The 14,126-nt window shown below is 42.0% G+C and overlaps 1 long non-coding RNA gene across 3 annotated transcripts in view; it reads left to right on the top strand.

The window, feature by feature from the left end:
• The first annotated feature begins 8,855 nt into the window (after window positions 1-8,855).
• The window catches only part of LOC133561226 (uncharacterized), a 381,703-nt gene continuing 376,432 nt past the window's right edge, over window positions 8,856-14,126 (top strand). For 2 of the 3 annotated variants that reach the window (XR_009808613.1, XR_009808614.1), the window contains exon 1: window positions 8,856-9,016. This is a non-coding gene — a long non-coding RNA (uncharacterized LOC133561226). The remainder of the gene's footprint in view (window positions 9,017-14,126) is intronic. The other variant, XR_009808612.1, reaches the window with a different exon arrangement.

Below are 14,126 nucleotides of genomic sequence, written 5' to 3'. Positions count from 1 at the left end.
TTTACAGGGTTTCCCGCAGCACTGTGTTGTTAAGGCGGCTGCCTAGACAACAAAGAGCCACCATCTAAACCAGGGGTCGGGAACCTTTTTGGCTAAGAGAGCCAAAAAGCCAAATATTTAAAAATATATTTCCGTAAGAGCCATATCATATTTAATAACACTGAACACAACTAAACGCGTGCATTTTTAAGTAAGACCAACATTTCTAGAGTATAATAGGTCTCTTATTCTTTGTAATAACATTGTTATTCTCGAGCTAACTGTAGATGGGGCGTGGCCTGCTGCCCTGCTGCCCTGCAGCGAACTGGGGTGTGCCAGGACCGGCCTCGAAATCAGCGACAGGTGCGTAGAAGCCCCACCTGGGCCTTGTTATCTAATCACCTGTCGCTCTGTTATAAGCAGCAGCCAGGAAGAGAGACGGGGTTGGGGCTGGAGCCAGAGCGCGAGCGAAAACGAAAGAGAAACATATAATTGTTGGAAAGCAACTGAGAGACTTATTGAAAAATAAAACAATAGTGTAAACCTGAAACAGGCTCTCATGTCGGTGCTTGGTGGTCTGAAGAACCCCCAGGAGGGCAAGCCCCACACTAACCAAGAATAACTTCTTACCATTAACGCAAATGGATGGATTAAAAATGCATGAGAATGTTTTATATTTTGAATGTTATTTTTAACACTGTGATTACAAGTGGAATTATTCATTACTTATCATGTTAAGCAATGTCAGCTCAGATTTATCCGAGAGCCAGATGCAGTCATCAAAAGAGCCACATCTGGCTCTAGAGCCATGGGTTCCCTACTCCTGGCCTAAACTAAAGTCTTTATAAAAAAAAAAAAAAAAAAAAAATATATATATATATATATATATATACATATATATATATATTTTTTTCTGAACAGTAGAAATGGGCATCTGCATCATCTATATCAGTGGTCCACAACCACCGAGTGGTTTTCTGAAGTGTTCCTGAGCCCATGTGGTGATATCCTTTATAGATTGACGTCGGTTTTTGATACAGTGCCGTCTGAGGGATCGAAGGTCACGGTCATTCAATGTTGGTTTCCGGCCATGCCGCTTATGTGGAGTGATTTCTCCAGATTCTCTGAACCTTTTGATGATATTATAAAGCGTAGATGTTGAAATCTCTAAATTTCTTGCAATTGCACTTTGAGAAACGTTGTTCTTAAACTGTTTGACTATTTGCTCACGCAGTTGTGGACAAAGGGGTGTACCTCGCCCGATCCTTTCTTGTGAAAGACTGAGCATTTTTTGGGAAGCTGTTTTTATACCCAATCATGGCACCCACCTGTTCCCAAATAGCCTGCACGCCTGTGGGATGTTCCAAATAAGTGTTTGATGAGCATTCCTCAACTTTATCAGTATTTATTGCCACCTTTCCCAACTTTTTTGTCATGTGTTGCTGGCATCAAATTCCTAAGATAATGATTATCTTAAAAAAAAAACATGTTTATCAGTTTGAACATCAAATATGTTGTCTTTGTAGCATATTCAACTGAATATGGGTTGAAAATGATTTGTATTCCGTTTATATTTACATCTAACACAATGTCCCAACTCATATGGAAACGGGGTTTGTATGTTGTGAATAAATTGAGAACAGCAAGTGAACAAAAGTTGTTTTAATGTAAAATCAATTTGAAGGAGTAGGATTAAATAAGCTCTGCTTCTTCCTGCTCCTTTTCGAACGCGTTGAATAGAAACACTGGAAATTGTCCCGCATCATGTTGCATGCATGCAGGTTAGAGATGCGCGGTTTGCGGTCTCACCGCGGGTCGGGGGGGGGTGACATGACGAAAAAATAGATTTTAGATTGATTCGGGCGGGTGGCGGTTGAACCATTCGGAAATATTTAATATACATTTTTCAGGGATCGGCAAACTTCACCACTCAAAGAGCCGTTTTGACCCTTGTCTCGAAGTAAAAAAGATAATAGGAGCCGCAAACATACTCGTAAACATCTGCTGGCGGTCATCCAGACTACGAGGATGAGGGCGTGCTATGAAGCCTTTGACTTTAACGCCTTCTACAACATGTACAAACTGCTTGCCAGTCCTGCAAAATGTGTCCGCCGACACACACACACGACTGCAAGGCATACTGGGTGACACAGAGTACACTGAACTTGTGATATAAACAAATTTAACACTCTTACTAATATGCGCCACACTGTGAAGCCACACCAAACAAAAATGACAAGCACATTTCTGGAGAACATCCTCACAGTAACACAACATAAGCGCAACACAACAAATACCCAGAATCCTTTGTATCCATGACTATTCCTGACTATATTATACACCCCACTAGCACCCCCCCCCTCCCTGTGCGTCGGTAAGGTGGGCGGGGTTGGGGGCGCGGGGTTGTAAAATATAGTCAGGAAGAGTCATTGATGCAAAGGATTCTGGGTATTTGTTGTGTTGCGTTTATGTTATGTTACTGTGGGGATGTTCTCCAGAAATGTGTTTGTCATTTTTGTTTGGTGTGGCTTCACAGCGTGGTGCATATTAAATTGTTAAAGGGGAACATTATCACAATTTCAAAAGGGTTAAAAACAATAAAAATCAGTTCCCAGTGGCTTGTTGTATTTTTTGAAGTTTTTTTCAAAATTTTACCGGTCTCGGAATATCCCTAAATAAAGCTTTAAAGTGCCTTATTTTCGTCTCTCTGCGAAGACACTGGCCATTTCCCTGTGACGTCACACAGTGCTGCCAATGTAAACAAACAATGGGAATACCACAGCAAGATATAGTGACATTAGCTCGGATTCAAACTCGGATTTCAGCGACTTAAGCGATTCAACCGATTACGCATGTATTGAAACAGATGGTTGGAGTATGAAAATATTGAAGAAGAAACTGAAGCTATTGAGCGAATAGCTATTGACGCTATTCATAGCCATAGCATGGCCGAATAGCTGCGTTAGCATCGCCGGTAAAATATGCGGACCAAACGATCAGGACTTTCGCATCTTTTGACACTGGAGCAACTTAAATCCGTCGATTGGTAAGTGTTTGTTTCGCATTAAATGTGGGTGGAAGGAAACGTAATATAGTTGCAAATGCATCTGCAGGTTATCCATACATCTCTGTGCCATGTCTGCTTTAGCACCGCCGGTAAATAGCATGTTAACATCGATTAGCGTAGCATGTTAGCATTGATTAGCTAGCAGTCAACATCAACAAAACTCACCTTTGTGATTTCGTTGACTATCGTTGCAAATGTATTTGCAGGTTATCCATACATCTCTGTGCCATGTCTGCCTTAGCATCGCCGGTCAAATGTGGAGACACTCTGGCACATTCAATGGGGGTCTGGCGGCAGACACTTTGGCATCTTGGGGCCAGTGGTGCAACTTGAATCCCTCCCTGTTAGTGTTGTTACACCCTCCGACAACACACCGACGAGGCATGATGTCTCCAAGGTTCCAAAAAATAGTCAAAAAAACGGAAAATAACAGAGCTGAGACCCGGTGTTTGTAATGTGAAAATGAAAATGGCGGGTGTGTTACCTCGGCGACGTCACGTTCTGACGGCATCGCAAAAAGAGCGATAAACAGAAAGGCGTTTAATTCGCCAAAATTCACCCATTTAGAGTTCGGAAATCGGTTAAAAAAACAGATGGTCTTTTTTCTGCACCATCAAGGTATATATTGACGCTTACATAGGTCTGCTGATAATGTTCCCCTTTGAAGTTATTTATATCACAACCCTCAGTGTACTCTGTGTCACCCAGTATGCCTTTCAATCTTGTACGTGTATCTGCTCAAGATGTATACAACATGCACATGTTGTAGAAGGTGTCTAAAACAATATCTCCACAGCACGCACTTATGTTCGTTATCTGGATGAGTACCAGCAAACATTAGCGAGAATGGTTGTGGCTCCCATTGTCTTCGTTACTCTGTGAAACGGTTTAGAAAAGCTCTTTGAGTGGTAAAGATTGCCGACCCCTGATATCAAACAACGGGCGGGTGGAGGGCGGTTGCGGTTTTGATACAATTTTAGTGATGCGGTTGCGGATGATATAATTGCCTATCGGCGCATCTCTAATGCAGGTTCAAAACGAACACCGACTCAAACGCAACACCGCACACGACAAAACAATAAAAGTTGGTATGATCTGTGCTGATATCGTGTCGCATCGACGTCAGTATCGGAATCCACATTCTACCACAACGTTGTGTCATTTTTGGTTGTGTTTGTGGCGAGTCAGCATCAAGACTAATTCTGCCAGACTGCAATTAATCCCGTCAGTAAACAAAGCAAAGGTTGCCATGTTTTTAGGAGCAGTCCAATTAAACCTCAATAAACTCATCAGGAAAAAAACAACCTTCTCTGTTTTTCTCCCGGGGCGCATTGTCTGACCCCGGCCCCGTGAACGTGTGACCCCCACCCTCCCGGCACCTCACACACACACATACACACACACACACACACACACACTGTCTTATATCCTGCGTACAGGGAGTGGGAGGATAAAGAAGAAGGGGGGAGTAGAAACAAGACTAATTAGCCGCGCCGTTCATCCGCTCGTGCTTGGGTGGGCTGGATGCTGTCATGGTGCTGAGTGCACTTTGAAGTGTGCTTGAAGACCGACTGCTGAGCTCCTAAACCAAGGCTGTCAAACGTACGGCCCGAGGGCCCGGATCAGGCCCGCGAACAGGTTCTATCCGGCCCGCGGGATGAGTTTGCCAAGTATAAAAATGAACCTGGAATTTTTTTAAAGGGGAACATCACAATTTCAAAAGGGTTGAAAACACTTTCGTATCTTCGGGCCAGTGGTGCAACTTGAATCCCTCCCTGAAATTATCACAATTTCAAAAGGGTTAAAAACAATAAAAATCACTTCCCAGTGGCATGTTGTATTTTTTGAAGTTTTATTTTTTATTTTTACCGGTCTCGGACTATCCCTAAATAAAGCTTTAAAGTGCCTTATTTTCGCTCTCTGCGAAGACACTGGCCATTTCCCTGTGACGTCACACAGTGCTGCCAATGTAAACAAACAATGGGAATACCACAGCAAGATATAGCGACATTAGCTCGGATTCAGACTCGGATTTCAGCGACTTAAGCGATTCAACAGATTACGCATGTATTGAAACAGATGGTCGGAGTATGAAAATATTGAAGAAGATCATCAAATATGTTGTCTTTGTAGCATATTCAACTGAATATGGGTTGAAAAGGATTTGCAAATCATTGTATTCTGTTTATATTTACATCTAACACAATTTCCCAACTCATATGGAAACGGGGTTGGTAGAAAAATCAAATGCCGTTGAAAAGTGGCTTTTTTTTTTTTTTTTTGCATTTACAAGAACGTGGAATGTTTTCTGTGTATTAATCTCCTGTTGTGTCAAATTAGGCACGTCACTTTTCTTCCGGGCCGTTTCTTTTCTCCCTTGTCTTTGTCGGTGCGGCGGCGCCGCGTCTCCTCGGGGGAGACCCAATCAAATATCTTGCTGGCCATCGCAGCTGCCATCCCTCCCCGCCATGTGCACACGGATGCGGGGCGGGGATCTCTTCTGGCCCGCGAGAGCCCACAGTGATGTAACGCTCATCACCATCACCTGCCTCCCAAGACGTTTATAAGCCGCGAAGGGCGACCGCGGTAATGAGTCCGTGTTTATTGCTAACCTGTTGTCAGAATAAATGACACGTCCGAGGTGATTTGCGGGTTTAATTCCTCCAACTGCCCCCCCCCGCCCCACATGCCCCTTGCACCATGTTGACAACTCATAAACACGAATGAATGACGGCCTCCGCTCATGTGGGAGTTCTGGTTTTGGGTGTCCTCGTGTAGTGCGGCTGTGTGTAATCCTCCCCCGACGTCTTAAAGGCCTACTGAGACCCACTACTACCCACCACGCAGTCTGATAGTTTATATATCAATGATGAAAAATTAAAGGGGAACATTATCAGCAGACCTATGCAAGCGTCAATATATACCTTGATGGTGCAGAAAAAAGACCATACATTTTTTTTAACCGATTTCCGAACTCTAAATGGGTGAATTTTGGCGAATTAAACGCCTTTCTGTTCATCGGTCTTTTAGCGATGACGTCAGAACGTGACGTCGCCAAGGTAACACACCCGCCATTTTCATTTTCAACACATTACATTTTCCGTTTTTTCGACTATTTTTTGGAACCTTGGAGACATCATGCCTCGTCGGTGTGTTGTCGGAGGTGTAACAACACTAACAGGGAGGGATTCAAGTTGCACCACTGGCAAGATATCTGCCACCAGACCCCCATTGAATGTGCCAGAGTGTCTTCACATTTTACCGGCGATGCTAAGACAGACATGGCACAGAGATGTATGGATAACCTGCAGATGCATTTGCAACGATAAAGTCAACGAAATCACAAAGGTGAGTTTTGTTGATGTTGTTGACTTATGTGCTAATCAGACATATTTGGTCTCGGCATGACTGCCAGTTAATCGATGCTAACATGCTACGCTAATCGATGCTAACATGCTATTTACGCTAGCTGTACGTACATTTGAAACTAGATACCCGCATTTAATGCGAAACAAACACTTACCAATCGACGGATTAAAGTTGCTCCAGTGTCTCAAGATGCGAAAGTCCTGATCGTTTGGTCCGCACATTTTACCGGCGATGCTAATAAGGCAGCCATGCTATGGGCCACTTCATTAGGTACACCCACGCTATGGCCGAATAGCGTCAATAGCTATTCGCTCAATATCTTCAATTTCTTCTTCAATTTCGTTTTCGCTATCTGCCTCCATACTCAGATCATCTGTTTCAATACATGCGTAATCTGTTGAATCGCTTAAGCCGCTGAAATCCGAGTCTGAATCCGAGCTAATGTCGCTATATCTTGCTGTAGTAACCGCCATTTTGTTTGTATTGGCAGCACTGTATGACGTCACAGGGAAATGGACGGTCGCATCGCAAATAGCGAAAATCAAGAACTTTAAAGGTTTTTTAGGGATATTCAGAGACTGGTGAAATTTTGAAAAAAACTTCAAAAAATACAACATGCCACTGGGAACTGATTTTTATTGTTTTTAACCCTTTTGAAATTGTGATAATTTCAGGGAGGGATTCAAGTTGCACCACTGGCCCGAAGATGCCAAAGTGTCTGCCGCCAGACCCCCGTTGAATATACCAGAGTGTCTTCACATTTTACCGGCGATACTAAGACAGACATGGCACAGAGATGTATGGATAACCTGCAGATGCATTTGCAACGATTAAGTCAACGAAATCACAAAGGTGAGTTTTGTTGATGTTGTTGACTTATGTGCTAATCAGACATATTTGGTCTCGGCATGACTGCCAGTTAATCGATGCTAACATGCTACGCTAATTAATGCTAACATGCTATTTACGCTAGCTGTACGTACATTTGAAACTAGATACCCGCATTTAATGCGAAACAAACACTTACCAATCGACGGATTAAAGTTGCTCCAGTGTCACAAGATGCGAAAGTCCTGATCGTTTAGTCCGCACATTTTACCGGCGATGCTAATAAGGCAGCCATGCTATGGGCCACTTCATTAGGTACACCCACGCTATGGCCGAATAGCGTCAATAGCTATTCGCTCAATAGCTTCAATTTCTTCTTCAATTTCGTTTTCGCTATCTGCCTCCGTACTCCGACCATCTGTTTCAATACATGCGTAATCTGTTGAATCGCTTAAGCCGCTGAAATCCGAGTCTGAATCCGAGTTAATGTCGCTATATCTTGCTGTGGTAACCGCCATGTTGTTTGTATTGGCAGCACTGTATGACGTCACAGGGAAATGGATAGTCGCATCGCAAATAGCGAAAATCCAGAACTTTAAAGCTTTTTTTAGGGATATTCGGGGACCGGTAACATTTTGAAAAAAAATTCAAAAAATACAACATGCCACTGGGTACTGAATTGTATTGTTTTTAACCCTTTTGAAATTGTGATAATTTCAGGGAGGGATTCAAGTTGCACCACTGGCCTGAAGATGCGAAAGTCTCTGCCGCCAGACCCCCATTGAATGTGCCAGAGTGTCTTCACATTTTACCGGCGATGCTAAGACAGACATGGCACAGAGATGTATGGATAACCTGCAGATGCATTTGCAACGATTAAGTCAACGAAATCACAAAGGTGAGTTTTGTTGATGTTGTTGACTTATGTGCTAATCAGACATATTTGGTCTCGGCATGACTGCCAGCTAATCGATGCTAACATGCTACGCTAATCGATGCTAACATGCTATTTACGCTAGCTGTACGTACATTTGAAACTAGATACCCGCATTTAATGCGAAACAAACACTTACCAATCGACGGATTTAAGTTGCTCCAGTGTCACAAGATGCGAAAGTCCTGATCGTTTGGTCCGCACATTTTACCGGCGATGCTAATAAGGCAGCCATGCTATGGGCCACTTCATTAGGTACACCCACGCTATGGCCGAATAGCGTCAATAGCTATTCGCTCAATATCTTCAATTTCTTCTTCAATATTGTTTTCGCTATCTGCCTCCATACTCCGATCATCTGTTTCAATACATGCGTAATCTGTTGAATCGCTTAAGCCGCTGAAATCCGAGTCTGAATCCGAGCTAATGTCGCTATATCTTGCTGTGGTATTCCCATTGTTTGTTTACATTGGCAGCACTGTATGACGTCACAGGGAAATGGATAGTCGCATCGCAAATAGCGAAAATCAAGAACTTTAAAGCTTTTTTTAGGGATATTCAGAGACCGGTAAAATTTTGAAAAAAACTTCAAAAAATACAACATGGCACTGGGAACTGATTTTTATTGTTTTTAACCCTTTTGAAATTGTGATAATTTCAGGGAGGGATTCAAGTTGCACCACTGGCCCGAAGATGCGAAAGTGTCTGCCGCCAGACCCCCATTGAATGTGCCAGAGTGTCTCCACATTTTACCGGCGATGCTAAGACAGACATGGCACAGAGATGTATGGATAACCTGCAGATGCATTTGCAACTATATATTCAACGAAATCACAAAGGTGAGTTTTGTTGATGTTGACATGTTTGCTAATCAGACATATTTGGCCGCGGCGTGACTGCCAGTTAATCAATGCTAACATGCAACGCTAATCGACGCTAACATGCTATTTACTGGCGGTGCTAAGACAGAAATGGCACAGAGATGTATGAATAACCTGCAGATGCATTTGCAACGATAGTCAACGAAATCACAAAGGTGAATTTTGTTGATGTTGACTGCCAGCTAATCGATGCTAACATGCTACGCTAATTGACGTTAACATGCTATTTACCGGCGGTGCTAAAGCAGACATGGCACAGAGATGTATGGATAACCTGCAGATGCATTTGCAACGATAGTCAACGAAATTACAAAGGTGAGTTTTATTGATATTGACTGCCAGCTAATCGATGCTAACATGCTACGCTAATCGATGCTAACATGCTACGCTAATCGATGCTAACATGCTATTTACTGGCGGTGCTAAAGCAGACATGGCACAGAGATGTATGGATAACCTGTAGATGCATTTGCAACTATATTACGTTTCCTTCCACCCACATTTAATGCGAAACAAACACTTACCAATCGACGGATTTAAGTTGCTCCAGTGTCACAAGATGCGAAAGTCCTGATCGTTTGGTCCGCACATTTTACCGGCGATGCTAACGCAGCTATTCGGCCATGCTATGGCTATGAATAGCGTCAATAGCTATTCGCTCAATAGCTTCAGTTTCTTCTTCAATACTTTCATACTCCAACCATCCGTTTCAATACATGCGTAATCTGTTGAATCGCTTAAGTCGCTGAAATCCGAGTTTGAATCCGAGCTAATGTTGCTATATCTTGCTGTGGTATTCCCATTGTTTGTTTACATTGGCAGCACTGTGTGACGTCACAGGGAAATGGATAGTGGCATCGCAAATAGCGAAAATCGAGCACTTTAAAGGTTTATCTAGGGATATTCCGAGACCGGTAAAATTTTGAAAAAAAATTAAAAAAATACAACAAGCCACTGGGAACTGATTTTTATTGTTTTTAACCCTTGTTAAATTGTTATAATGTTCCCCTTTAACATTGCAACACATGCCTAATACGGCCGCTTTAGTTTACTAAATTGCAAATTTTAATTTCGCGCCAAAGTATCCTGAAATTTGGGAGTCTCCCGGGAAAATCGGGAGGTTTGGCAAGTATGTGGGTGACAGGGCAGGGCGGCTGGATCATAACAGACGTCCGAGATGCTTTACCGAACCAAAAGTAGCTTTATTACAAGCGAGCCTCATTATGCAAGACTGCAGTCCCTGGAGGAGGTCAGATTTGAAAATGAATAACTCCTAACTTGGAGGAGCCGTACCACAGTCTTATATTCCTTTTCTCTGTCTGGGTGTGTGTTAATTCAAGAGAGTACAATCTGACCACCTACTCAGTGGCCTCATGGTTAGATCGATAGGCTGTGAGTTCAAAACCCCGGCCGAGTCATACCAAAGACTATAAAAATGGGGCCCATTACCTCCCTGCTTGGCACTTAGCATCAAGGGTTGGAATTGGGAGGTAAATCACCAAAATGATTCCCGCTGCGGCCCACTGCTCCCCTCACCTCCCAGGGGCGGGATCAAGAGTAATCGGTCAAATGCAGAGAATTATTTTGCCATACCTATTGTGTTTGTGACAATCATTGGCACTTTAATTTGTTTTAATGTAAGGAGGTATTTGTGTGTAAGTGACTGGGAAGGCAACAGGTGTACACCGTAACTTGTAGGTTGGCGTTAAGATAAACTTAGAGTCTCTCCTCCAGGATAGAGCTATCCCCTGTGCATTCCGAAGTCTGAATTTAGCGGCTCTTCCTGTGAGAGAGTTAACCCAGTCCACATACAAATGTCCAACAAAGGCTCCCTAATTTATTATGAACTCAACCATTATTTACTTAAATCCGGTGATTTGCTTTCTCCAAGGTGGATGTAAACATTTCCCATATGTAGAATATAATAAGAGTTCATTTATTCACTTCACTACTGTGATCACAAAAAAAAAAGCTAAACTATACACATGTGTACTATTAGTGGGAATGTCATGGGTGATCTATTAAGACTGTGCAATTGATGACAAGCGCAAGCCACCATGTGTATTTTGCGTCACCATGGAAACACTCATTTCCCTCTACGGTCACGTTATCATGCTCAAATTGTTTTGTTTCATCTGTACCACCGTTTTGGCGACAGAGAACTGCAATCTAAGCAACAGAAACCTATTTTTTTTAGCTTGGCGAGACTGCTTTCATATGTAGAATATACAAAAAGTTTTGCTTATTCCAGCAAGTACAAAAACAAGGTACAACTAACATATGGCATAGGCTCATAACATGCAACTCAAAACCTAAGCCGTTTTTTTTGTCATTTTAAATCTCGAATTGAAAATCCCAGAAAAAGTGGGGTTTTCAAAAACTGAACTATATTAATACTGAGGTGAAACAAAACAAAAAATAAGAATCTCTCCTCTATAGAAAAAGCAAATGCCGTTGAAAACAACGCCAGCAAACATTGTTTTAGTCTTTGTCTTGTCTCCAAATCAGCCCTTAAATTACAAACCCCGTTTCCATATGAGTTGGGGAATTGTGTTTGATGTAAATACAAACGAAAGGTACATACAGGTTTTGGAACAACATATGCTCGCCATCTAAGCGCCGTCTTTTTCATGGACGCCCCAGCTTATTTCAGCATGACAATGCCAAGCCACATTCAGCACGTGTTACAACAGCGTGGCTTCGTAAAAAAAGAGTGCAGGTACTTTCCTGCCCCGCCTGCAGTCCAGACATGTCTCCCATCAAAAATGTGTGGCACATTATGAAGCTCTACATAAAACAAGAATCCGAAAGAAATACACTTTCAAAGTTTCAACAATTAGTTTCTTTAGTTCCCCAAACGTTTATTGAGTGTTGTTAAAAGAAAAGGTGATGTAACACAGTGGTGAACATGCCCTTTCCCAACTACTTTGGCACGTGTTGCAGCCATGAAATTCTAAGTTATTTTATTATTTGCAAAAAAAAAAAAATAAAGTTTATGAGTTTGAACATCAAATATGTTGTCTTTGTAGCATATTCAACTGAATATGGCTTGAAAATGATTTGCAAATCATTGTATTCCGTTTATATTTACATCTAACACAATTTCCCAACTCATATGGAAACGGGGTTTGTATGTATGATCTTCAAGATGGAATTGCTGCACAGATTTAATTTTTTTCTGAAATAACTTTTTAAAGACCTGATTACGGAAGAGTATCTGACAGCTGCAAACCTCCTTCCATCCATTTTCTACCGCTTATTCCCTTTGGGGTCGCGGGGGGCGCTGATGCCTATCTCAGCTACAATCGGGCAGAAGGCGGTGTACACCCAGGACAAGTCACCAGTCACGGACGTGCTAAATATAAGCACAAAACAGCGGCTGCAGAACAGTTTCAGCCTTGATAAATCACATTGTGAGTGCTGACTTGCAATATTTGTATGTCCCCCCAGTATTGTTTCTGATAATCAGCATATTTTCTACATGTGCATGAAGGAAAACATGTTAAATAAATCACACTCTCTATTTTGCTCATTTAACTCTTGTGCAACCTTAAGATCAACTTAACTCCATCCATCCAATTTCTACCGCTTATTCCCTTACTCATAAAGTGTCATAAGTACGTAATAAGTTTATGTCACTTCAAATATTTGAATAACTTCAGATTTATCTTCGTTTACTGCTTTGTGGGCTTTTTTGTCAAAAATAACTGTTTTTCATAATAGGAAAATACAAAATATGCAACATTTCTAAAAAAAATGATAAGTTGCAGAGTGGAATATTTGAGGTTTGGCAGTTACAGCCTTGAATAGGTCCAAAAAAATGTGACACTGCTGATTTTGTAATGATAAACAAGTAGACAAAAGCATTTTTACAGTGCCTGCTGAGCTAAAATGAAAGAGAGAAGAGTTTATTGAGCTCACACAAGTCTTTTTTATTTATCTGCCATCTTGCATCTAACTTTCCAAGATTAATTGCGTTGCATTTCAGTGGTTTATCGGCATTTTATCTCATTTACGCTCATCAAAGCTCTGAGCATTTGCCATGTCTTGTGATCATGTTTTGTATAGTTCTGTTACTTCAAGACTCCGTTAGTTCCTGTTATTTCATTACCTTGTTTTTTTTTCACCATGGCGACCCATTAGTTTACACCTGTTCAAATGAGACTCACGCACCTGTTGTCAATCATGACATAACTATATATAACTGCCTACTCAGCGGCCTAGTGGTTAGAGTGTCCGCCCTGTAATCGGTAGGTTGTGAGTTCAAACCCCGGCCGAGTCATACCAAAGACTATAAAAATGGGACCCATTGCCTCCCTGCTTGGCACTCAAGGGTTGGAATTGGGGGTTAAATCATCATAAATGATTCCCGGGCAAGGCACCGCTGCTGCTCACTGCTCCCCTTACCTCCCAGGTGGTGAACGAGGGGATGGTCAAATGCAGAGGACAAATTTCACCACACTTAGTGTGTGTGTGTGACAATCATTGGTACTTTAACTTTAACTTAACTTTATTTAAGCCTGTAGTTGCCAGGCAGTCGACCTGGCGTCATCACTCCGTTTATGATTACTCTGCATTCTGCTTCATGCAATGCCATTTTATAGTTCATGCTGCTCATTGTTTTTTTTGTTTCATGTTCATAGTTGATGTTAAGTGTAAGTTTTGTTTATTCAAGCCACAGTTTAGTGAGTTTGCTCGTTTGTTGTTTCCTTCGCCAAGTTTGTGTCTCCGCCTTGTCCGTGCCATTTGTTCGCACATTCATAGTAACTATTAAATCATGTATTTACCTTCACGCCAAGTCCGGTCCAGTTCTGTTGCATCTTGGGAAAACTATCTACGCAGAAAGCTGCACCGTAGTCCAAGTTATGACAGCATTAAGTGAGTGAGTGCCATCTGGTGATTAGGGGGGCGGGGTCCTGATTAAACCAAAACATTTTTTGTTTATTTTTAAACGACGGGAACGAGCATTCTTTGGTTTTCATAGAAAAGTCGTAGTAATATACCAAGATTACACTCTGTTAAAAAAATAACGGTTATAATGGGAGTCAATGGGGCTAAAAGGGTGTAG

Source organism: Nerophis ophidion, linkage group LG10 (genome assembly GCF_033978795.1).
Source record: "Nerophis ophidion isolate RoL-2023_Sa linkage group LG10, RoL_Noph_v1.0, whole genome shotgun sequence".
In the NCBI taxonomy this organism is placed as follows: Eukaryota; Metazoa; Chordata; class Actinopteri; order Syngnathiformes; family Syngnathidae; genus Nerophis; species Nerophis ophidion.
The sequence above is the reverse complement of the archived record's forward strand: the minus strand, read 5'-3'. Positions and strand labels throughout refer to the sequence as shown.